The 26,044-nt window shown below is 39.8% G+C and overlaps 1 protein-coding gene across 3 annotated transcripts in view; it reads right to left on the reverse strand.

Annotated features, from left to right (window-relative positions):
• SPTLC3 (serine palmitoyltransferase long chain base subunit 3) overlaps window positions 1-26,044 on the reverse strand; it is a 191,115-nt gene that overhangs the window by 133,207 nt on the left and 31,864 nt on the right. For all 3 annotated transcript variants that reach the window (XM_065059889.1, XM_065059891.1, XM_065059888.1), the window contains one exon: window positions 13,888-13,976. The gene's annotated coding sequence lies outside the window, so the exon portion shown is untranslated. The remainder of the gene's footprint in view (window positions 1-13,887; window positions 13,977-26,044) is intronic.

Below are 26,044 nucleotides of genomic sequence, written 5' to 3' on the forward strand. Positions count from 1 at the left end.
TGGCTGTTTGCTGTTCACGGTTTCTTATAAGGAATGTGGCTGAGCAGAATAAAAGAACAGAGGAAAACAAACTGACTCCCTTCTAATATTAAATTAATCTCTAAAGAGAAGATAAACTGAGATGGATTAGTTAAAATAAATTTTGACTTAGCTTTCAAAATCAGGAGCATGTGTGCTTTCAGTAACTTTTCAGTTCTATTGATTCAGATCTGCTTATCTTGGATCCCTCTCTTCTACTACTCATAAAAAACCTCATCTGCTGTCAAGAATCCTGTTCATCTTTCATAAAATACTAGTAATCAGAAAGTGGAAAATGGGAAAGAGTACGTCACTCGCTTGTTGGAGCCCTGCAGTAATTTGCTTATGTTAATTTTGATTATGTAGCAAGCAGCATAGCTGGAAGATAAATTGGCTTTGTATTCAAGCTAGTAAATACAGGATTGAGGTCTATAGGAAGGGGAAGACCATACCTGTCTGCAGGTAGAGTGCTTTCAGATATTCTGTTCAGATAAATAACCTTAGCTTTCACTAAAATTCACTTTCACTAAAAACCCCCACATCATTTAGGATGGGTTATAACTCGGTAGATTTAATTGAAAGATGTTGCATCTCTGTTGTGGTTATCTGCATATTTATTTAGAAGCGGCAGCACAGGGCGGAGGGGAAAAGTAGGAAAGATATGTCTATATAGATATGACTGTTCCATGAATTGAAAAGGAAGCAGTTGCCTATTTTCTGATACTATTCATTATTTTCCAGTCTTCTGTCCCATACATTATGAATGAGAGACCTCCTCAAGACTAAGAGACAGAAGATGCATTCTGCACGTGCACAGAGATAACTTACCCCAGAATTATCATTAACTTATGCGTAGGCAAGCCTTCAGCACAAATGATGGTGCAAATGTTCGTTGCCAGGCAGAACGGCTCAGAAAAGAAAGACAATTAGGCTAAACTCAAAGGCTATCTGCTTTGGTATGAAAAATATTTAGCTGAGACAAAGGAAAGCCATGTCATATCTCTGGATCAGGCTGTGAAGTGTAGTGAATACGTTTGTCATCTCCACGCTACAGTGATTACGCAGTTAACTATTAATTTTGAACAGTTTTGCAGTATTGATGTGATAAGCTTACCTGACAAAATGTTTGGGGTTTGATGAGCAGGTGGGTAGGGTTTTGTAATGAAGAATGATTTGATTTGTCTAAAAAAAGGGTTAGTACTTTAGTTCATTGTACATTGGGAAGGTAGAAAAGAAAAAACCTGTTTTACCTAACACAAAGGAAAAACCCTCACAGCGATAAGCAAAATAAAAATTTGAATAAATAGATCTAAATAAATATTAGTTCTAAATGGAGTGCCTCATTACAATTCGAAACTTCTCACTTTGTTAAAGAAAAGCTTTAAAAAAGCTGGCTCAGCTAAAAGGAACCCAAGCGTTACTTTGAGAATAAAAAATAAAGCATAAGCTATTTAGACTTTTTCCATCTTTCTGCTTCTTTCCCTTAAATGAAGATGCCGATAACATGTGCGAAAAGCACTACTGTCACCAGATTAGTCGCTTCGAGAAGTTTGGATCCAAAAAATCCCTGATCATTAATTTGCTTTGTTCCAGTCACCGATACCTTTCACTGGCCTGTACAGAAACTCCTGCTGCCTGGAACATGCCAGCTACATTCCCTCAGATATTTATGCTTTCATTAAGAACGTATAATACCAGCATCACTACAGATACTTTTTCAACAGTACTACTAGCAAAGTATTTAAAGATAATCAGTAGAGCTATAAAACCCAAGGAAGTTAAAACTGGAAAGCTCACAAATAATAAATTACATTCAGTAAAATCACAAACATCACTGTGCTCCTGATTTCACACAGTCCTTTGCCAGCTGTGCTCATCACTCACTATTCATCACTGGTTCCCTCCTTTGAAGATTTTTGGTACCAAAATTCTTGCATTGGTATTTATAACATCAGTAAGGAATACTAAGGGGAACAGCTCCCTAATAGTGGGTGGTCCTAAGCACTGTTAGGCCAAAATCCACTTACATGAGGCATTTCTTCCTACAAATTATCCTAGTAATACATTATCAAAGATGACAACCTAAAAAGTTTTCAAAGCTCCAGTGGTTCTTATCATTGAATGTCACTTCCTAATTAATACCCTAGATTATTTATAATTTTCTTTATTGCTTCCAAAGTACACTTCACCACTCCTACGCTTAGGTGAAATGTAAAAACTATTGCATGAGTGCTTTGGTTCAGATTCTTGAGGGACACCCAGGAAAACTCACAATTCAAGTCAAGTGTCTAATAACCCTGTGCAAAGCACAGGGAGACTTTAGCACCTAAAATGGATTAACAACTCAGCATACTGGTAGAGGAAGAGGTTGCAGGTGACTGCCTAAGCCATTTAATAAACCAAAAAAAGAAACAAATGTTTAAAATTCAATGACACCTTCATCTCCACGCCCCAACCCTGATACATGTAGTCTGAAGCAGATGCATGTAGTGGACCAGGTTCCACAGACTTTTTGCACTTAACTGCTCCACACAGATATTTCTGTTTTTTAAGCAGCATTTACTGTGCTGCACTCAGGTTTTGAGATTGTAATGCTGTGTTTATTCCTAGTCCTTCCATCTACACACCTACAGATAACTCCGATCACATGGTTATAAACTGGAATGGGGCATTCCCTTGGGAACACAGAAATGCAAGTTTGAATCTCCTTCAGCTGAAGAGGTTATTGATCCAAGCCTCCTACTTCATGATCACCAAGCAGACTGATCTGATATTACACACAAGGTGAGTGACTTGTCCTTTACCTTCCCCTGCCTTTAAAAAATAGAAGAGAACACACCAACTGCCTTTGCCCCTGGCACGGCAATCAATGCTAACAGAACCTCGGAATTCCAGCCGATTCCAACTTCACCTTACTGGGGCAGAGGGACAACTAAATTTGTGACTTTCAAAGTAGTTTGAATTGAAGACGTTTAACCTGGCCACACTGCATATGCATTTTTACAGGGCTAAAATTTAGGTAGAAACCAGAGCAGGAAAACACATTTCTACCTAATCTACACTATCACGACCAATGCACTTAATTTTTTTCATCATCTTAATTGTTAAAAAAAAAAAAAAAAAGAAAAGAAAAAACAAAATCGCAGACCTACAAAATCTTATTTCTGACTCTCAGCTGGACATGAAATTACCTTAGAGATATTAGACTGATGGATACCAACCATTAATCCTTCTCAGCACAGAAAGTACTTTTCTCATGTTGTCATGAAAAATTAACCATATTCTTTGAAAGAAGGAAGGACTTGAACAACCTGTTGTCAATCAATCATGGACATTAAGGAACGCTAGCAGCTACTCCTTGGGCTTGAATTGTGTCCATTGGACATTTTTCCTGAGTGTGTGCACTGACATCTTCACTGGGTAATTTATTATTGGAAACTAATGGTTGCATAGCTGCCCTTCACTTCTATTTTTGGATTGTCTAATCCAGGACACTGTTAAATGTCACAAAATAACCAGCTATACAAAAACCACATGACGAAAAGAGTGGATGTGTGATAGAATAAGCAAGAGAGATATGATGATTAATAAGAAGTAACTGTTCAGGCACCAGCTCTCAAAGCGTCTTCATATGCTACTGTAACATGTGGAGAAGAGCGGAGGAACTCACCCATTGACAAAAAGCTTCTCAATGTTTCATCTTGTTCTGAAAATGAAGTTTGTTTTGAATGTTTTTAGACAATGTTATAAACAGTCACAGTCTAGAAGATGAAAGGCTGTGTGACAGCAGAAACTTGACAAAAAATAGGCACCACCATTCAATTAGGATCCTCCAGTTGCATCTCAGCTTCCTGTGAAGACACCTGGGAAATAATCCAGTAACTCATTTACCAGGACTCCTCTGAGCCTAGGAGTTGTTTATACATCACGCAATATGAATGAAGAACCGCTGGTTCTCCAGAAAACAGGCCTGTAAGCAATCTTTGCCCTTTGAGCAAATAAAATTAAACAAAATAAAAGGAAAAAAAAAGGAAGGTAACATCTATGAGATAGAGTGAACAACCATCACACAACATGCAGTTTGTAACTTCAGCTTCTGCCAGGGAAGGCTATGTGATCCTGCCCAGAGGTTTTTAAGGACAGGATGAACAAGTGAACAAGCTTCTGCCAGGTATAAGAGACTTGTTTAATCCTCTCTTTGGGCACAGGATGGATCAAATGACCTTCCGAGGTCTCCATGATCAGGTTTCCTATGACAAGAGACCATTTTCTGACCTGGCCAGCAGACAGAGGAAGAACATACATGCTTTCCCTTCTCATTTCTCTTTGAGGCAGAGCAGGCTGCTGCTTTAGATAAATGTAGTTGGGAGAAACTGTCCCTGTATAGAGAGTTTGCCATCTAGAGAGGGCTGAGGGTGGGAGGGAGGAAAGAAAGTATTACCTCCCTGATTTTGTAGATTGGCTGTTAGATGGAAAGAACAGAAGCCTTCAGGAGAAAAAATGTTAAGCTCTTATTTCCAGCTGAAGGCTCAATATCCTCTTGATCCTACCTGCCTAAAGTTGGGCACTGGCTTAAATGCATTCTTGAATCAGGAACTGACAAAGCAAATGACTCATTTAACTCAGGGGAATCTATGGTACAGTCAGAAGCTACTTACACAAATTGTTGGACTGTGAGTCAGCGACAAATTTATCCTTCGCCTCTCTAGTAGTGCAACAGGGAAACACTTGATGTTTATCTGATTTAACACAAGCCATGCTAAATACTGTACCTAAAATGGAACATTTAAATGGTGAATGGGGAAGAGGAGGCAGAAGAATTAGGGATGACATTTTATGTCTTTCAAAAGTCTGACCTTTTGGAAATATCACTGTGTACATTTTAAATATTAATAAAGGCACTAGCTGTTAGAAGGCACAAGGCTGTTGTCGGGGGGGTGACCTTTTATTGAAGTAAAAGAAAATTGACAGTTTTATTAGCCATAGAGTACTGCAAACAGGACCTACAGTAAAAAAGCAAACAAAAAAGATGTCATTGTAATTAGATACATTCTGTAAGTTAATCCGAGGATGTGGCTGTCTCTAAATATTTCTGCAGGTTCCTCTGTATCTTAGCCCAGACTTACCAAACAGCTTCAGAGTGAGAAAGAATAGAATTTCCTATTTCATTCTTTGAAGAGGCATTCCCAGAGAAAACCACACTGGGACAAAATCAATGTGATCTTTGTGACTCCGTGATCATCACTTCCGTACACCGCTACAGATACCCCCTTAGCAGCTCTGAGCAAGGCTGGGCTTGCTCCTCAGAACTAATTAAAAGATCCTTGCTTAGATAACCTAGACTTATTCAAACTGGAACTTTATAGGAAAGAAGCAATTGCCGACTGCTTCATCCCAAACCATTTGTTTTTTACTAGAACTAAGAAAGTTGAATTAACTTCTTGTCTTCATTTTGCTGGTCATAATCTCAAGGGCTCAGCTGTCTGTGATCCAAGGCCAGCTGATACAGCACAGCTGTGTAAACCTTCACTCAAACTTCTGAGAAAATTGCTAAGTTGTGAGTATGAGCTGTGGAAAACAAATAGAGCCATCCAAAATAAGAAAAGTAAAAATACAGGCAAAGGTAACATTGTTCAAATAGAAGAGTTAATAGCTCAAGGACTTGAGAGAAAAAAAGCTACAAACATGAAAATGAATAAAGCCCTGTAGTAGGAAAAAAACAAAACAAAAAATAACATCAGCAAGAAAAAAAACACACGCACAAAAAGAAATGACCAACAAACACACCAAGAAGAGACTTCACGGTTGACAGCACATCATCAAGGATCTCTGTTCCAAGGAGGAACAGAGGTCATTCCTTCCCCACCTGACGACTGCCGAGCAAGGGTAACAAGTTTATGAAGAGCTAGTACAGACTCTACAACTCCTACTATGAATGAGGGAGTGGAAAAGGAAAGAAAAAGGGAAAAAGACAGACCTTGCTTGTCCTTCAGATATCCTTTACTGACAAACAAGTAAATGTAACATTTTTGCACTTCACTACCATTTACTTAACGTGGTAAGTTCTTTCATGCGTTTCACCTCCATTCATTATTTATGTTTCAGTTCACACCACAGATAAAGCTGGGTTTATAAACTATATCTAGTATTGTAGCCATAAAGGGCAAAATCTGTCCTTCTTTATGCCACATTCTGCATAAGGCATTTGAACGCATGGGATTTAGAGTTGATGTGACCCCCATCAAGCCAGTTGAGCTGTGTTCTTAAACACAGCACCACAACTAAAGCTGGTGGGAATGATGAGGACTTAGAAATGGCGAGCAGCACAGGATTCACTCCAGAGGAAACAAGTCAGTCTTCATCTCCTTTTTAATCCGAGACAGTGGAGGACCAGTTCACTCACTACAAAGCAGTTTTGCTGGTGTAAGCAACGGATGGTGGTTTAACTACAGGAATTACTTTATTTGGCTAGTAGAACACAGCTACATCCGTTTGAAGAAACAGGCGGGAAGGGAAAGGTTAAGCCTAAACCAAATATTTCTTCTGAATGCCAGAGTTTAATCAGTTAATTCACATAGAGACATCAATGCGAGACGAAGTGCAAGCTAAAAATATGGTTAGGAAGTCACGGGTAAAGCAAATGGTACAAAAAAAGACAGTTAAGTAATTGTAAGGAGATTTATAAGTCTGTTACCTGGAAAAATAATCCAGGTAAACTACTATTTCTTATTTTAAAGTACAGAAAGGTACTTTAGACACAAAGAATGATAACAGTAACACAGAAATACTGTGAAAGAGCATGCATCTATCCTCTTACTATTTATTTCTATGTAGAGAACATATTCTATGTTCTTCCTCTTTTCACTTTATATTGACAAAATTCAGGGTGTCTTGAGGGCACTGCTGTATTACAACAGTGTGCAACACCCATGAAGGAGAGAGATGTCAGTCCAGTGAAACCAAGGGCACAACTAGTCCATCGCAAGAAAAGGAGACCTGGCAGACACCACTGAAGTGCAGCAGTTTAACAGAGCACAGAAGGTCATACAACCTTCTGGGACAAAAGCTTCAAGTGAAAGCAGAATTAATGATTGTGATGCATTGACACATCTCATCTGAAAGAAAATATATTTTATTATAAATATAGATATATTATAAAATATATTTTATTATAAAAAGACTAATTGCCAGCTAGAAGTTAATAAGCCATTCTGTGATGGTATTGCTAAACTTCTGCTGAATGAAACCTTTGTCCTCTCTCAATGCAGAATAGTAAATTTTCAAAGAGTTACCAAATTTGCAAAGCTCCAATGTGAATGACAGGTTTATTTAGGGATGTAAGGGTAAAACAGACTGAAGGGGAAACTGTTACAGTACATTTTGTGATAAGGGGAATGAAAACCTTCACAAAAACAAGTTGCTTTAACAAGTTGCCTTGATTAACTCACATGACCTCAAACAGAAAGATGCCTCATCCTCAGATGCCTTGAAGACCATGATTAGGCTGAGGAGCACCCTTTCGCAGAAAGGATCAGGCTGCTTTGGTTCAGAACAGCTACAGTTCCATAATTCCAACAAAATTCACATAGTCTGTCAGTAACTAAGAATGATGAATTTCAGTTATGGACAGGGAAGCTTTTCTTCTGAGCACCTTCCATTCCAATCAATATATTTACGCTGAAGTAACAATACCAAAACACAAATTAATGTTCTTTGATACTGCATTTCCCCTTGCTCTCAGGAAAACTGTTCAGCTTTGTGGTTTCCTGTTGGGGAGATGCAGGGAACGACCAGAGGACTCAAGTCCAACGGGCAAATCAATTTCTCTCCTTTGCTTTCAAGAAATATTTCATTTCTCCCCCATCACTGGCATTTGTAGCTGTCTTTAAGTTGAAAAGCAGGTTTCTGCTGAACTGCAGCCTAAGGAAATTCCTCAGTATATATGAGAAGTGAAGTTACTCTCTAGGGAAATGGCTAGAGATTTCAGCTTTTTGTCCAGAGATCTGAAGATATGAAACATCAAACAGATATGAAATGTTCAACAGATACTCCAGCAGAGAGTAAGAAAGTATTATACCCAGCTTATGACATGGTACCTTTTTAATGTACACTTCTTTACAAAATCACTTCCTGTGAATCTGTTCATGCCTGTGCAGAGTCTCTGCACTAGTACTACACACCACTAAACGCTCAGTACTTAGATTGACGGAAGTCAGAAAATTTTACTTCTGGGATGCTCAGCAGCCAGTAGAAATCAGAATTAAAATTTCAATGAAAGTGAAAGTTTGGATCAAAGTACACCATCTATCAAAACTATACCTGGGATACCTAAGGAGTGTGACAGGAAAATATGCACATGCCTAATGGTCCACAACAGGAGACCACAATTATCCACCAAAACAAGATGTTCTTTCAGAAAAAGTAATAACTGGCACACATTCACACATCTATTTCTGTCACAGCTCAGCACACCAAAGGGCAAAGGAGGGCAAAGATCTGGGGAAAATGGGAGGGTCCACCCCAGTTCTGATGTATTGCTCACAGCAGAAAAAGAAAGCTTATTTTCTTCAAAAACTAGTATTAAAATAGATCTTCACAATAAAGATGATTTATTCATATTCCTGTTTCAGCTAAAATATTATCTGGTCACAGAAAAAGTCTCAATATTTGAATTAGCCATCTTCTTCCTTTTGAACTGCAAGGAAGTTACATGATACCAAACAACTTGCAGGAGGCATAAGAAAGTAATCCAGATAAAAACGAAGAAAGTAGAAAGCCTGGAGATGAGAGAAAGGGAAAGATAAAGCCTTTTTATTAGGTTTTAAGAAATCACATAGTTACTATTGATAGAGCACGTTACATCTGGAGTGAAGTGGAGGTGTTCTGGTATAGGTCTAGAGACACCAGCAATATCCAGGCCCACATTTTGAAGCCAACATTGGTGTTTTAATCAACAGTGTGTTCTGACTTTGCACATACGTTTCCTGAGGGTGCTTCCTACCTCTACCAGAACATGGCGCAAGCAGCTTGTGCTTCCACCAGAGAGATGAGTGGGAAAAAACATTTTAACCATATGGTAGACTGAGTTGGCTCTATGACAAATAAACTGTGTGTTATCAGCTAAAGCCAAGGATGAAGAAGAAATAGAGAGAAGATGCTCAGGCCTGTTGCTCAAAAAGTTACAGCCAGCTGTTACTGGTCAAAGTTTATTTATTTACTTAACTTTAAATTCTCTGCAATGGTGTGTGCAATGAATAAGAGCCTTAACTCCCCGGTGCTTTCAGTATCGTGCCTGTCATTATAATGAAAATTTCCAGTCCTGGCCAGAGACAGTGTTAACAGTTTCTTCTCTCCTAAAACACAAGTCTTCACTGAGGTTAACAGGCTCTGCAATACCCAGTAAAACTACCACACAGCTCATTTTCCTGTCTTTCAGCATTAGACTAGATTCCTTGAATTTTCTATAGTCATTTTATGGAATGTCACTACATACAAAGATTATTCCTTAAACCACAGTTCAGTTTGATTTAGTGGAAGAAAGATAGTCCAGTGACTTGGGCTACAGATTTTCTATATGATTCAGGTATTGAGAGGCTGGGGCTCTCATTTATCTTCATTTTTCTTTAAGATAACAACAGGCGTACTTCGGCTAGGTCTATAATTCTTCAAGGCTCCTTTTATATGCAATAGGAAACATGCTGAACTGTCCTAAAGCAGTGGTCTCCCAACTACAATACTGGGAACTGACTTCGTAAAGAAGCTGAAGTTTCACCTTTGAGAGTATAATAGTACTTTCCTACCTTTGAGGATATTACTTTAGACATCACAACATATTTAGACTCTGTGGTCTAAAGGTCACAGGGATGGTGGTGGTGGAACAAGCCTTATAAACACCATTCAGTATTATCTAAATCTACATGAAGCTTTGTGCTTCATTGTGGATATGCTAGTTGATTCGTTTGAAAAACTATTGAGTTGCAAGTTTGACAGTGAACTACTAGCAACTGACTGGTCTTCGAAGAAAAGGTCCCTCTGTGAAGACAGTCCCAAGCCATGGTTTAATGTGGTATTATCCAGATTTTCCTCAATAATGCGAATTCCAGCAGCAATTCAAATATAAAACTAAGCCACTTGCGGAAAAGTCAAAGAAATTGTGAGTAGGAGAAAGCAGACACCACCACAGCATCAAGGCTTTTTACTCTAAGGCTAGTTTTCTCTCCAGAGATACTTCATGTTTTTTTCAAAGCCATATTGCAAGGCACTGGTTAGAAACAAGCTACGAGTTTATGGAGAGTCATTTGTCTAAAGATGTTACAAGCAGAAAAACAGAATTAAGCAGGTTCCTTTTTTTTTCCCTGCTACCTTCGGAGGCAGAAGGGCAGCACTCAGCAATCCTAAATCACAAAGGCACAAAACTTCAAACCTGTTAACTCCTCTGTGTGATGGTCACCTAGTGAATAAATAACTGTCCAGAGGCTTCATGTATAAGCCTGAAATCAGCTGTTATAAGAAACAGTATTTCTCTTCAGTATAAATAAAACGTACATCTGGATTTCTGCTGAATTCCTTGTTCACATTCCTACACTATGATTGTTCCCAAGCAGTTTTCTCTTTCCCCAGGAGGTGTGAGAAAGTAGCTTAGCTAAGCCTAATAACACAGTTTATTTTATAAAAAGAATGATTGACTCTCTCTCTGCCTGAATACTTTCTCTTTGGTTTACTAGAAAAGAGGGAGTAGAATGCCCTTTGGAGAAATCCTGAGGACAGGACTGCATCTAGGAAGGGCTGATACACTGACCAAAGCCCAGGCATAGGGGATGGATGTTTGGTTCCCAGTTCAATAACTGACTCGACAATTTGTTTATTATATAGGGCCAGATGGTATATTCCAGACAGCTGCAAATGAGTGGAACAGACCAAAAACTGCACTAATGCAGAGGCAATATCATGTAAGCAACACCTACTGAAAATTCCGAGAAAACTCACTCACACTTAGCCTTGTGACCAATAAACCACATGGGTCACTAGACAAAGCACACATCTGCCACTGTGCAATACATGGGTATTTCCTCCCCTCTCAGAGCCCTACATCACCCTGTACAAAACAATGAAAATACCTCTGCAAACTTTTTGACCTCTTTGGGCAGTAAATACTATACATATGTCCTGCAGTTAGCCATAATCTAATTGCACCTGTTCATTAGGATGCAGTTTTAGTTGCACCACCATAAACAGGTCATAAAATAATTATTAACACTTTTGCCAAACTAGGTTTTACATGAGCATTATAGTTCCCAAAATTCTCTGTGCCTGCTCCCTGACAGAGTGCTGCATTTGGAAATCATGAGTGGGAGTTTAAAATAGGTTCAGCACACAGCTCACACTGTTCCCATCTCTGACATCAATATGTGGTTTGGACAATCTGGAGCTTTCTTTGAAAGGCCTCGCTCTGTCTATTTTGCAAAATAAAGTTCTACATTTGCTGCTATTAGGCTCTGTATGGTGCAGCACTTTAAGATGTCACTAACTTGATAAACAATGTGGTTTATAAAACAAGTCTGATGGCTAAATAGACACATGCAGGATCAAATGTTTGCCACACAAGCAATCAAACAAATTGATGAACATGAAGAAAGTGATTATAGAACTATAACTGTTCTATTATTAACCAGCAATCTGCATATCTTCCTCCAATTAATGCCTAGAAAGGAGATGCAAGTCAGTTGAAACCTAATTACTGGCATAACACTGTTGATTAGAAATGCAGTAACAGTCATTGCTTCTACTTCATTTACACAAGGCCCATAATAATAAGCCAAAGGATGTCAGTCAGTCAGTGCTTTCCTGCCAGAAGTTTCTGCCATAGCAATAGCTTCTGGTGTAAATGCACTGCTCTGCCCATGTCACTCAGCTCAGTAATTGCCTTGCCACTCACATATAGAAAACAATTTCTGGCTTTGATGGGATTTTGTTGGCGATGTGAAACTGCTACTGCAATCTCTGCAGCTAGGTGTTAGGTGGGTTACTTTGGTGGATCATAACATGAAACTAATCTTTAAGGAAGCAGGTGGGAAGAGAGAGAGACTTATGGGTTGGTAGGGTGCTAGGAAAACAGTGCAGTCCAAGTGATTAACGAAAGGGAAGTGTTAGATGAGGTGGAACTGAGACAAGCAGAAGAAAGCAGAAGCAAAGAGAAGAAAGTTGCTTTGCCATTTTCCTATCATCAAGAACATCTCTCAGTTCAGCACATCTTCCAGAAGCTCTTATAAAACCATACACGCTTATTTTATATGTCATTGGTGGCTGACCAGCAGTCTATAATTTCAGCTTGCAGGCTTTCTATTTGGGCTACCTCATGAGCCGTACATTTATCACCATCATTTCATCATTTCCAGGCTGAAGCTGCAGAGTTTTGCTTTCAATATGCGACATGTAGCATTTTTCTCACTTCACAATCTCATTGCCAGAATGAGGTCACACATTTTTAGATATTTAGTTCTGGTTTTCATCACCTCAGAGCTCTGAGTCCAGTATCAGGTATCCATGTGACACCTCCCAAGCTCCCCACGCTCTCATGTGTCTCTGCATGACCCCAGTTTGACTTAGTAGAAGAGCATCGGCAAGGAAAAGGCTCTAGGATGGCAAGCAACAGCTAAACTCATCTTCCTCACAGCCAGCACCTGCAGCAGTGGAGACAAGACTTTGTTCTCCCCCTTACCTCCCCAGGTAGATTTATACTGAGGTTTTCATGCACAGGAATAAAAAAGGTACAATTTATCTCTCTCTCTTGCAATGATTCAAACTTAATCAGAAATACAGTTTCTGGGTAGCAAGATGAGGACAGAGCAGCCAGAAAGGTTCCTTTTTCATGGTTTACAGAGAAGTGCATATAGAACATGAACTCATTTCAAGGTTCATTTTGAATGGAAAGGCATTGCAGGAAAAAGGTAATGAGACTTAAAATCAAAGGAAAATAATAACCATCCTGCAGGATCAGTCAGATAAAATCTCTGGTCTTACACATCAAATCTTCCCTTGCAGGCATAAGGACAGTTTGAAACAGCCAAGCTGTCCATCAAGCAGCACAACAGCTACGCTTCTACATTTCCAAATGAGGTAGGGCAATTATGTACAATTAACGCAAATTATTATAATTCACACATTTTTCCACTAGAAAAATAAAGCCTCAACTTATTGAAGTCCCAGAACCTGAAGATACCAGAAACACCTGTCAGAGTTACCCAAGGGTCCAACCCACAGACACATACATTCCAATAGGGAACTTGTTATAACATCTGACAGGAAAAACATGCTGAAGAAAAACATCTATTTCAGTGGCATCCAGTGACATTTGGGGTTTATTTCTTATCTATTACTTTAATGTTCAATACTGCTATCCCAAGATCCTATGACAGGGCTGGAATTAACTGTCTTCAGTATGCTTTCTATTTCTGAGCGTATTCCTGAGAGATATGAATTATGAAGGTCTTAAATGCACCAAGCTGCTCATCTCTTCATAAGATTGTCTATATCTTAACCAAAGCACATACCTTTAGCAAGCAGAAGTATATTAAGTTATTGGAAAAAAAACCCTTTCATTCTTAGCTCAAATAGTCCTACATCAATTGCAGTGTATTTCATCACAGTAATATTAACGTACTTTCAAAACTGCTCTTTCAGTTCAAAGAGGTAAAAAGGTCTATTTTCTTCAGGATGGCACCAAATCTCATCTTTTGAGGAATTACAGCCCTTTTTCATACAGTAGAACTTGACTGCACACAAATCATGGACTCAGGGAAAACTCTTAGTGTCAGCTAAAGCTCACTGGTTCTCACTCCAGCCCAAAGAAAGCACAGTGACTGTTCTCACCTTCAGTAAAGGCATGACAGCTCCCAGTGTACATCTTCAGAAGTATCCCAAAACCTCCAAAGCAGTCAGGCTTTAAGTCCTTGCTAGTTCTAAAATGGCAGAGAGAAGCAAGATTTAGGGATTCGTATTTTATTTCAAACAACACAGAATAAACTTTTTAAAAATAAAAACCATGAAGGAATAATATTATTAGGTTTTGATCTTTAAAACAAACAAACAAACCCCCACCTCCTTGGCAGGTAGCCTGGCTGTGTATTGATTACTTCTTCATACATAGAGGAAGGTTATTTTTAATGCTGACTACACACTAAGTAAGGAGGGACATACACAAAGGATATATCCAAAATAGCCCAGTGCTTGGCTTTACTATAAATCACCAGCAGTATCCCAGAGTTTATTTGTGCCCTATTTTTGGTAGTTCATATTTCTTTAGCATAGCACTTTTCAAAACTGAAAAATAAGCATAAATTCTACAAGCTTAAAATACAACCTAGGCAAAACCACTTTACAAAATACAAGGAACTGTTGAGGAAGAGTTTAAAGTGCAATCACAAATTCAGGACAGTTTCCCACACAGGCTCCTTTCTTAGGAGTTTTCAATAACACTCTTACACTCTATTTCCATTGTACCAGATTTGTATTCTTTTCCTCATATTTATTTTTCCTTCCAATAAAAAGCTTCTCTCCTGTTTTCTTCTTTGGGAAAAAAATAAAAAAGTCTGTAGAGTCATTATGCAGACAGATAAGAAAATGCTGCATATTTTATAAAGGAAATTGCATATTCAGGATATTAAAAAACAGAATCAAGTGTACCCATCACTTTTGGTAAAAGCAGGAACACGGAATCACAGAATGTTAGGGATTGGAAGGGACCTCAAAAGATCATCCACCCATATTTTTCAAGCTGTAGGGATTTGTCCAGTACCTGTTTGCTCTGAATGAGCTTGTAAAGAATCACAAAACAACAGCCATGGTTGACAAACAAGAGCAGCACAGTGTTCTGCAAGACCTGCCTCAATACCACTTTTGATTCGCACTTTGCACGCGCTGTAGTGTGCTTGTGCCTTTGAAGTGCACAAAATAGGGCAAGCTCTACTCAAGAAAATAACACATTTGGAACAAAATTACAAAACCTGCATCCACACGTCCATCTGAAAAAGCAAACCATAGGATCAGCCAATAAGAAAATGAGAGTGTTTTAAAAAAAAGTAAATAAAGTCTACCATCATCAGGGCAAAAAAAGCAGCAACAAATAAAACTGACAAAGATTACCTCATGGACTTTAGCCCACATCTTACTGTTTCACCTTTTCCTTCTCTTGTAAACCCAGTTAATCACCCCTTCATGTTTTTTCCTGTTTCTGAGGTCCCTGTTTGCTAATCACCTGTGTCTCCAGAGCAGCTGGGCTAATTTGGCTCTGACAGCTATTAGTCGCCAGGCAACACCCAGCATTAGCTTTTATACAAGTGTGTATATTTACTCATTTATCCTTTCCCTTTTTGGGGGGAAGATCATAAAGTCAGCACACTACAGACATAAATAAAAGGAAGCACCTCAAATAAGAGAGTACATCTCTCACACTAAATTTATGAATATTCATAAAAGGAACACCTAGGCCAAGATAGAGAATGGTATTTTGGAGGAAAGAAACACGTGCAGCTGCTGATTAGCTTTGTAAAGACACATGAAAACTGTCACAGCTAAAATGACTAGCAGGTAGCAAAATGGCTTGCATGGCCACTGTAGAAGTGCCATGAAGCCAAAAGACATAAATGTTGCACAAGCGGACTTATGGGATTAACAAAACATTGCATAAACACTTCCGAATGCAGTTCAGAACAGAACAGGAAAAGCTCAGCACTCCAGTGGCTCTCTGCACAAAGCAGGGCTGTTCTGCTTCACATTAAAGCTACCTCGTTAGTGCTTATGTGAACACAGAACAGCCACACCAAGACTGCAGGAGGTCAAGAGACCCTAAGAAACAGAGGGGTCCTTGGGAGAGGGCTTTGAAGCTTTGTTTGCATTCAATAGCAACAATGGAAACCCCAGCATGACAGCCTACTCAGAAAGCCAGCCCTATGGAAGGGGAATTGGCCCCTTGACTTTGATCTGTAACCGCTTACAAATTTGTAATCATGAGCAAAATCCTTTGTTGCTACACAATCCATTTGCTTTCTTATGTTTACTTTCTTATTTGAACTTGCCTGGTGTTGTGTGACCCAATGGTGGCTCTTGCAAGCTGAGATACGCAGTTTTTCCAGAGGACAACAATATCCAGTAAGAGGAGAGCCCACAAAGAATCTGCAGAATGTCCCATCAAGAAGAGTGGGTGCTCTGAACACTGGTATTATCAAGATACAGGACAAGGAAAAGAAGTATCTTCTGAGAGATATTATTCAGTGACCTGCAAGCAGGAGAAGAGATGGTTTCCAACATGAGGAAACCCCACATTGTTACCTCTTGACATAAGCAGAACCCAGGATCAGTGATCCGTAAGCTTATAAGACTTTTATCCAGCCACCTGAATTTCAAAGAATATGTGCATATTCTCTAATCTCTGGCTCTTAAGGCTGTATTGGCAGTGCTGTGTGTATTGGTTTAAAGAGCTGCATGATTATTAGCAGCTGTACCTGATTATGTGCCAATTAATACAGGAGCTCCCACAGAGTTAACAGGAAGGTTTTCCTTTCCTCTGCTGTTCATTTTTATCTATGACTTTGAGAAAAATCTATTAATCACTGCATGCATGTTCTCTCTGTGCTAATACAGTAATTTATTATGGCTATTAGGCTGCTATAAATCCCAGGGAACTTTGACAGATCTCATGATTTTAGCTAGGGGATTTATAAGAAACATTTGGCAAATAGTTTGTAGGACTAAATGTCCTGTCTCTAAACCACACGTTCCCCAGAAGCACCAGCCTTACTACTTGTGTCACATTCTGCAGTGTGCTACCCAAAATGCCCGTCTGTCTCTCTGGTTTCCTGTATCAGTGCCCATCCTGTGGACACTGAGAACCACAGAGGTACATAAGTGCACTGACTGGATCAGTTCTGGGGCGCAGATGGCCTGGGGCTGACCCCAAGTCACACAAGGTGACCAGAAGGTGCATCCCTTAACAGGGCAGGACACTCTGGGACCAGAACCGGGCAGCCACCACGGCCACTTCTAAGATTCTAATGTGCTCAGGAAACGCCTCCTAGACACCCCAACAGGTCCATGCTGCTGCTTGTGCTCAGAGCAAAACAAAACCAAACCCTTTGGCTCTGATTTTTCAAAAGCTCCTACAAAGGGTTGTGATGGTGAGTTGTCTTAGCTTGGGTCAGGCTGCTGCTTTTGAAAACTCTCCTTTTCCTTAGAATACTTGGTGTGAAACATTAGTGCATAAATATTCTCTCTGTCTCATAGTGACTACATGATACAAAGAAAAATATCACCTAAAAATATTAACAACTGATTTAAAATTGTAAACTATTTATTTTCAGCCAGCTGGCTTGTGATATGAGCGACTCTATATTTAAAAGCACAGCTTTCTCCACTGCTTCTCAGTTTGGGTGACTTTTATGGTCTCTCTTTGCAAAGCTGTTTTACCAGGGCAGTGATTTGTGCTTCACATAAACCACCAGGCTCCTGCAATGTGACCTTATATTATAGATAGCATAATTTCACATGCTTACTGATTATAGCATGATTCTATGAAATAGGATGCAAAGTTTTGCTGATCCATGAGGCTATTTTGCTACTCTTGAAGCATAAATGAGTTTATTTTGTCATCTCCTCAAGATCAGCCATATCGTCTGCAGCACACACGCAAAACGTATTTGCTGTTAATCCCCTGGTTATTAATCTGTCCTGTGGTGCCAGCCATGGTTCAGAAACCAAGTAGAGAAAAGAGTTGAACTTAATGCAGCTGTAAGATTTTTGGTTTTGCAGGAGACAAAGCGATGGCCAGCTGTCAATGAAGTGCAGACTACACAGTTCAACACAATTCAAAAATAATAAACCTTTTGTAAGATGCACCGTCTCTACAAGTGAATATATTAGCGTTATTAATAATGGCCTGATATTAATGCAAAGCTGTGCTGTCACCTGCCACAGAACAACGCTGTGTATATAATTCCATTGGTTATTACATTACAAGGATGCCTGAAGCCTTATGCTGACAATAAGTGAAGCAAGTGTGGGATTTAATAAATTTGAATTAAAAAAAATAAATAAAAAAATCATACCTTTAATTTAATCTATGCATGTTCTTCACTGTGGCAATTACCTACAAGTCCACAAAGAACATTCTGGGCTTCAGGCTCTCAGACAGTATATTCAGGATTATTCTTATGGATGATAGCTCTTCATGGTTTCCAAAACAGGCTTGTTCATTAAATTGCTTTCTGCTAACAGGATTTCTGCAAGATGCTCCTTTCAAGTATTTATAGGGGTGGGGCTTTGAACCATGAAAAATGTCAGAAAACTGACACAAGAGTGATTTCAGCATCATGGGTAAAGCAAATATGCAAAAAGTGCATTTTGTTCTGACACCCTCTGCAGTCCTTTAATCAAGGAAAACAATTGCTCAGCCAGGAATGAATAAATGGCAGTTGAAGGGGAAAAAAGGCCTGTTCAGAATTATTAACCCATTTTTTTCAGCTTAATTTCTAACACAAAGTGAGAATAAACCATCATCATCTCATACAAATCTGTGGAGTCAGTTATTCTCACTTAAGTACGATTACAGAAGTTTATGCTAGCTGAAAATTAGGCCCATTATCTGAATCCGTAGCCTTCTGAAAATCTATTCCAGATTTCCGGATAGGCTGCGTACCCTGGTGTGCTGAGGGCATCCAAATGCTCCCGTTGGATCATCCTCAGCAATTAGCAAACAGACCCTTTGTCAGAACAGAGCAAACCCCAGTCTCAGGTCACCGCGTTGCTAACACATGAGATGTCTGAAACGTTAAGCCGCAAAGTTTACAAATTTAAGATTCCAATGGCCCAAATTTTTGCTGTTTTAAGGCTCAAAACAGTAAGCAGTAAGAAATTTGTCTCCTTACTTTGACATTCTCATGTAATTTCATGTTTCTTCAGGTAGTCTGTCAAGCCAGCTGGTTTCCAGGGGCCTTGCCAACAGTTTATCTGTCTTTATTAAGTAATATACTGAGAAGATAAGGGAATGGGTCACAACAGCATCAGAAGCACCACATTTCTTAAGGATATTTGCCACTGCAATCTCATTGCCATTGGCTTTTTGCTGTGCGGCTCTACAAAATCATAAAACTGTTCTTAAATATTGACCCATTTTATTTGTCTAGTTATCCTCTTGGCTCATTTTATTCTAAAATAATCAATAATGTGTTTACCTGGCAAAACATTTCCTCAAACATTTTCTAACTGGCCAGTAAAGGATCAATGCTGAAAGGTTTACTTTCTGCATTACAGCTCTAACTAATGGTTTGTTTATTCAGAAAAAAAACACACAGAAAGGTTTGGTCTTATCTAGCAAGTGAGGTTGTAAAAGATTGTGCTAGAAGTTGAAATGGTTCAGGAGCGTTCCACTGAAATATGTTTATGCTGGAAAAGAGTTTGAATGAAAAGCTGTGCTCTTTTGAATATATTTGGGTTTCATTTAGGAAGTGAGATCAAAATATTTTGCCTCAGGTTAAGTAAAGTGGTACTGCAAGATCTGGTTTGTAAGAAAGAGTCAAAATATTAGTACCATTATAGCACTAACATGCAAATGTCTGCAGAACAGTCTGCAGGCAGGAACTACACTTCCCACAGGTCACTGCAACAAGTCAGTCACACAAGCCAGGATAAAATGTTTCAGTGAGGTTCTGCAAATAGAAATTAATTTTTATTTGGAAAACATTAAATTAGTTCACTTCAGGTTAAAATCTTGAAAGGTAGTACTGGACATCCCTGTCTGATGATTTTTTTTAATTTGGTTTTGGATTTAAGTTTAATGTTAGTCATGTTTTAGCGTGCGTTTTTTTCAAATGCAATAATCTTCCACGGTAAAATAGATTCTAGTTTTTTAGGATTTCTAGTATCTAAATCTGTTTATCACCATCCAATAAGCTCAGTTAGTTTAAACATAAGGTAAACTGGTTTGACTGTCTCTAATACGCATTCACACTGCTTTAACAAACCTGATGCCATTAAATGCAGCATTTTATTGCTAGAGGAAAAAAAAAAAAAAGTTGCCTATTGTTTTACCTTGCAAGACACTTTCAATTCCTAACTAACACCATATTCTGCAAAAGCACATGCTTCATAGCCTAGTATTTATTTACATTTCATGAAGGATACGTGACCAGAGAGGAAAACGTGTTGTTCTTACTGCAGTGTCCTTACTGAGGTGAGAGGGGTTGCTCAGTCAGCACTTTGAACTTTGTTTTCTGCAGATAAAGGACTCTGCTAATAAAAATAACATATTCAAAGACACAGTTAAGGGCTGTGCTTAGGCTGCCCAAAAAGGTTTTATGGAGCACTTCAGCTTTGTAAACACCTAGGGCAAGCAGGAGAGAGGGAATAATGCTAGTCACTCCCAAGGCTGCCATACCAAATGCCTCAGTAAAAGCAGCTGCCATCACCTTGCGATTTAGTTATTAAACACTAACAAAAGCCATAGCACTCAAAATAGCAAAACCTGCTGCTTTAGTGTACGAGGATATGACCCAAAACAAGCGGTGAAGGCTCTGGAGAGGGCAAGGTAACGTGAGGTGATGTGAGGGGAAGGGGTGGCGGCCATTTTCTGTCAGCCCTTCACAGCAAGCCCTCCTCACCCCTGGCATGGCAGCATCCCCTTTCCCTCCCTCTTCTGTCCCCATTTCCACTCCCCAGACTCGACAGCAGGCAACAAAGTACCTCAGAGAACTGTCAAAACCCGTCCTCCCAAGCTGAGGACATGGCCATGCTGAAGAGAGGCAGCCGAGGGTCTGCTTGGTGCTCCAGGAGCTGGACCAAGATGGACGCCCTCACCTCAGGGGCTGCAGCGGGAAGACCAAGGCTTTAAAGGGCAACATGGACTTTCAGAGCTCTCACAGTTTTAGCTGTCAGACCCTGGGAAGTATAGAGCAGCTGTTCTCTGAGGAAATGGCTTTATAAACCTGGTCTCAAGTCAGGGGCTTTGTAAGTTACACAAGCACAAGAAAATTTTTTTGTAGAAATAAAGTATATTTCTGTCTGTCTCTTGCTTATCCCTGTGAATTGCTAACGCCATTGAGCATTCACCTCTCGGTCCCCACGCGCTACAGTTGCTCTTTGACAACTGCCTCTCTGAAGTGCTGGCTCTCTCACATTAAGGGAAGGATTGCCACCTTACATTTCTGCTGAAAAAGAAATCTTTTTTTCCCTGTTTGGGCTGGACTACCATCTGTAGATAGCACACTGTAGAAATAATCCGAGGTTACAGCTCATGATGAAATAGAAACAACCGGTCAGGCCCAGCATCCTTGTTGTACTGGGAAACATCTCAATTCCCACTATGGCTCACCCGGGAACAACGACTGCAAGGGTCCTGCACAGAGCCTGTCTGCGAAAGGGATTTAATCCAAAAGAGACTAAGTTTTGAATTTAAGGGAGAGCAGCTGGACTGCATTTCAATCCTTTTGTAGATGTTCTGACACAGAATGAAAGCTGATGTTATTTATTTTACCTCATCTCGCTTTGCTTTATTTCCCAAGCTACAGCCTTTAAAAATCAAAATGAAAAGTCTTCTAGATAGAAAATTACAACTGACAGCATCAAACAACAGGGCCGGGGAAGATACATCACGCAGATTTGTTCTACAACCTTAGGCTTTTTCTTTTTTTTTTTTTTTTTAATTTTAAATACCATCTCAACTTATAATTTCCATCCTTCTTGATACACCTTTGCCTATTGCTCTCTTATTAGCTTTGCCACTCTGATTTTGAGCCACCCACTCCAACATGCTAAGTGCTCCGAAATGATTTCTGCCTTTCCCTCACGGTAGCATTGCTGTTACCAGCAACAGCCTCATCATTTACTCTGCACTAAAAGACAGGAGATGTTCAGCCCCTGGGTAAGTTTTCTGGCTCCTCACTCTAATAACTAGTGCCACTAATGCAATAAAATTTTATATCATTTTTATTGGATCCCTCCTAGAGAATTATAGGAGCAGCGCTGGCTTGCAGAGCAGATGTGTGAAGCTGCAGACAGAATTGCATCTGTTTTCTTTTCCCACAAATTGTTCTGTATTGTCCCCTGTTGACTAGGAAATTTAACATACTGTCACTGTACATCGCATCTGTAATAAAATCATTGTTAAACATAAACACATTATCCCCTTCTACTTATATATATATTTTTTTTAATAACAGACTGATTTTATTTTCCCTACATCTCTCTCCGCCTCATCCCCAAACCAGATTTGTCTTCTGGCCCTGCAATTCCCTGGAGCTGGGCCAGCTCCAGAAGTTTGATGCTGGCTTTGACAGCAGTCCTGAGAGTGAAAAGGAATACAGGGGAGGTGCGGAAATGTCAGTAAGAATCTGTTGCTTCTAACTAAATTAAAAAAATAAAAAAAAAAAAAAAAGAAAAAGACTATATTTCTTGATGGCTTTTTTAACCCAACAACTGTTGCCTACCAGCTGAACAGAAATAAGTCGTCGTCCAGATTCGGATAAGGAATTAAAGAGAAAAGCTGTGTCTCTGAGCTGCAGAAAGTTGCCAGCAGCGTTAATCCCTGGGCTGGGGTGATGTTCTGCTTTTGCTGTAACTGCGAGCGCTCTGCAACCTTGGACTTCCCTGGGTCGCCACAGGCACACTGGTTTCCAGGCTGCTGAATAAACCAGCTCCCAGTTGCTGATTAACACAGAAAACAAAGACAGCCGAGACCACGTTGCCATTTGCAGGCAGAGACAAGCTTATTTTTCTCATTTTCCTAGCTGAGGGAAGATGGCATGTTAACATAACACAAATCCTCCAAGGTAACGTGCTTATCTTTCAGAAATACATGTCTTCTGTGGGATGGGGCCAGGCCAGCTGCAGCTGTTCTGCTTCTCGGTGTGTGGCTGCACAGCGTGGTCTGCATCAAAGAAAGCGAGAAAGCAAAATTCTCCTCTGCCTGCACTATCGTGCACAGATGTGGTGCAAAGCCCGGCAGGATTGCTCGGGGCCACGGCTGCACATCGTCCCCAACAGCAGCGTCACCTTCTGCCATCCTTGCAGAGCGGCACCGCTGTACCACTCAAATAACAGGGTACGGTGCCAACTTGGAAACGCAGCCGACACACACAATAACAAGGCGAAGTTGATGGGATTATGACCAAAAATCACATCAGTAATAAAAATGACAGGAGTAGTCACAAGCTCTTTAAGGGGCTCTGTCTTATTTACATTTTCTTATGCTGCTCAGAAAACTTAATGAAGTTTAGCTTCTATCATTAAGATAAACCAGCTCTGTGGTGCTGCTGTCAGCTGTACTAATTAAAAGTCAGCCTCCAAGTGCTTAAATCTTGTCTACACTTGAACATTAATTCAGTTTGAGGTAGCATATAAATTTAAATCACAGCAGCTATTCCACCTAAATTAAGATATTTATTTTGGAATGAGAGCACCTTTGAACTTGGCTCAAATTGAAACAGATAGAGCAGTTGCTTCTTTGCCGTGCCCTGAACTAAGAGATGTCTGCAGAGGAAACGATTTTGGGATATCTCTTGCTAAGTACGCCCATGCACAGACGAGCCTTCAGATGGCTGAACGACAGCAGCCGTCCTCCTGCCTCCCCAGCTGGGCTCAAGCTGCAAGCAACAGATGATGCATTTCTGCAAACAATGCACTAAGCTACACTGATATAGATTAAAGTTATTAAATTTTTAAGGACCTGTAGTGCTTCTGCAAGGCTGCTGTTAACAGTAGAAAGCCTAAATTAGAAAACTTAGGTCTGTACTAAAACCTAAGAAAGGTAAAGGGTTTTTTAATATTTTATGAGCAAGAAAGTTTGGAATAGAGAAAACAGACTGAACATTTGGGATGTTTCTTTATGTGCATTGTAGGGATACAGTTATCAATCAGTTTAAGAAATGGCTAAGGAAATTAACACTAGGGAATATAACAATTTCCCATTACCATCAAGGGTGTTTTTGCAATTAAATTCCACGAGCCTACAATATCCAAGACATTTGGAAAGTACCTGAAGAGCTCAAAACAAAGTTCTCAGTCTTTCTTCCTTTCACATCCTGCTCTCCCAGCCACGTGTTTGTGACTGAATGCTTTCCTAATGCTTGCCAGCAAAACAGAAACAGCAGTTCACCAACACCAGTGCTGGGGGAACATATCTGATTTGGGACCTTAAATGAAGAATCATTTATATACCTGTGTGATGGAAGGGATTGTAGTGCTTTGCTTAACCATTTCAAGCATAGATTTTGGGTAATGTTGAAGGGAAATAGTGAACGGAAAGCCATGTCTAGTAAAAAATGTTCTTCACATGAAAAGAAATAATTCGGCAGTCCTTGCAAGAACGTCTGGCCATTCTGCTTCACCTGACTGACCAGGTGAAAAATTGCACAGCATTTTTCCCCTTATACATGGAAAACTATGATTGCAGTGTGAATAGAACAGGAATTTCCTTACTGTTAAACACAAAACACCTCAATCATCATCTACTCTACAAAATTACAGCCTGATTTCCTACTTGGCTGCCATCTACGTTTGGTGGGACTCCTCCAGCATTTTTTGTTAGAGGTCTGCAGTGGATTCCCCCTGAACAACCAGCTGACTGTTCAAATGATGCCACCTTCCTACGACACAAATGGAAACCTCCGCTCTGGAGGGACACTGGTAAAAGAGCTGCCCTTTCTTCAGTTATTATGGTGTATTATTCCCAAAGATGCAAAAAGAGATAACAAAATAAAGCCCTAGAAATAGCACAATAAGACAACTTTCCTTGTATATTCCATTCTTTTGTTCTGTCCTTTCCTTCATTTTCTGATGCTTTTCTCAAATAAGATGTTTATTACTCTGGATGGTCTTGCATGGACACTGCCTGGGGAATGAGAGGCTGAGGGTCACTCTGGCACTGGCAGATACCCAGTGAGTTCTGCACCTCCAGGAAAGGATATCATGCTTCTATGAAGCTAGAAAACCTCAGGTGGTGGTCATCCTTTCTCAAAATGCAGCAGCAAAAGGTTCCCATGTTGTGAAATTAATTGATGAGGTGGAAGAACACTGCATACTATTGCCCAGAAGAAGATATCCAAGAGAACTCCTGTGTGTGTGTATGTGTATGTACGAGTACGTGTGCAAACACACACACAGAGCAGGACCACACAGTTGCTTTCCAGCCTGACCTGGAGGAAAATACAGCGTGCAATGGGTCATCTAGCTGGGATGAGGTGTTCCTCCTGCTGGCGTTTAACCGCCCGCTTGGAAATGAACCACTTGGCAGTGGAAACGTTCCACAGCTGGAAACCACAAACAAGTTAAAGCAAATACACAATCCCCAAATCAGGTTTAAACTGGAGAATAAAAAAAATCAAACATCATTTGAAAGCATACAAAAATTGGCTGGTGTCTAAGAGAGCGTTTGGTAGCTCAGCACTTCTCTGCTGCACTTCAGAAATTAAGGAGAGAAGCAGAAAAACAGTCTTATATGAAGCAATAAATAATGGACACTTTCAACACATAATTTGCATTTGAATTAACTAGGCTGGCTAAATTAATTCATCCATTATGAAAGGAGAATTTTACTGTCTATATTTTCAGGCTCCCCACTGTGCTAAGTTAAACGGGCACTGAAGCAGGGACTACTGGCTTCATAGAAATCACTACTAAATTTGTTTCCTCCCAGTTATTATCTAGTTCACACTCACAATTGGGAAGCCTAAAGCTGATAGAAAGAATTGTCCCAGGGCCGTGTCTTCTCTGCACTGTTGGTACTGGTGAGCCTGTACAGCTACGATGGCACTTCTGGGTAATACGGGACTCACTCAAAGGTTTTTGCCCGAAACACTTTTCCAGGCCTCCCTCCCCAAAAAGCTTAAATCATGTAGCCAAGCTTATTTTGTATTAAATATCAATTTAAAAGTTGGGGACAGCTGAAAGGTGATTTCTTTGAAACATTATTTTAATTTCTCCCTTGAGAAAATTTCAGCTAATCTTAAAATAGATGGTTGACTTAATATATGACAATAGGTCA

The sequence above is a fragment of the Columba livia genome, chromosome 3 (genome assembly GCF_036013475.1).
Source record: "Columba livia isolate bColLiv1 breed racing homer chromosome 3, bColLiv1.pat.W.v2, whole genome shotgun sequence".
Taxonomy (NCBI): Eukaryota; Metazoa; Chordata; class Aves; order Columbiformes; family Columbidae; genus Columba; species Columba livia.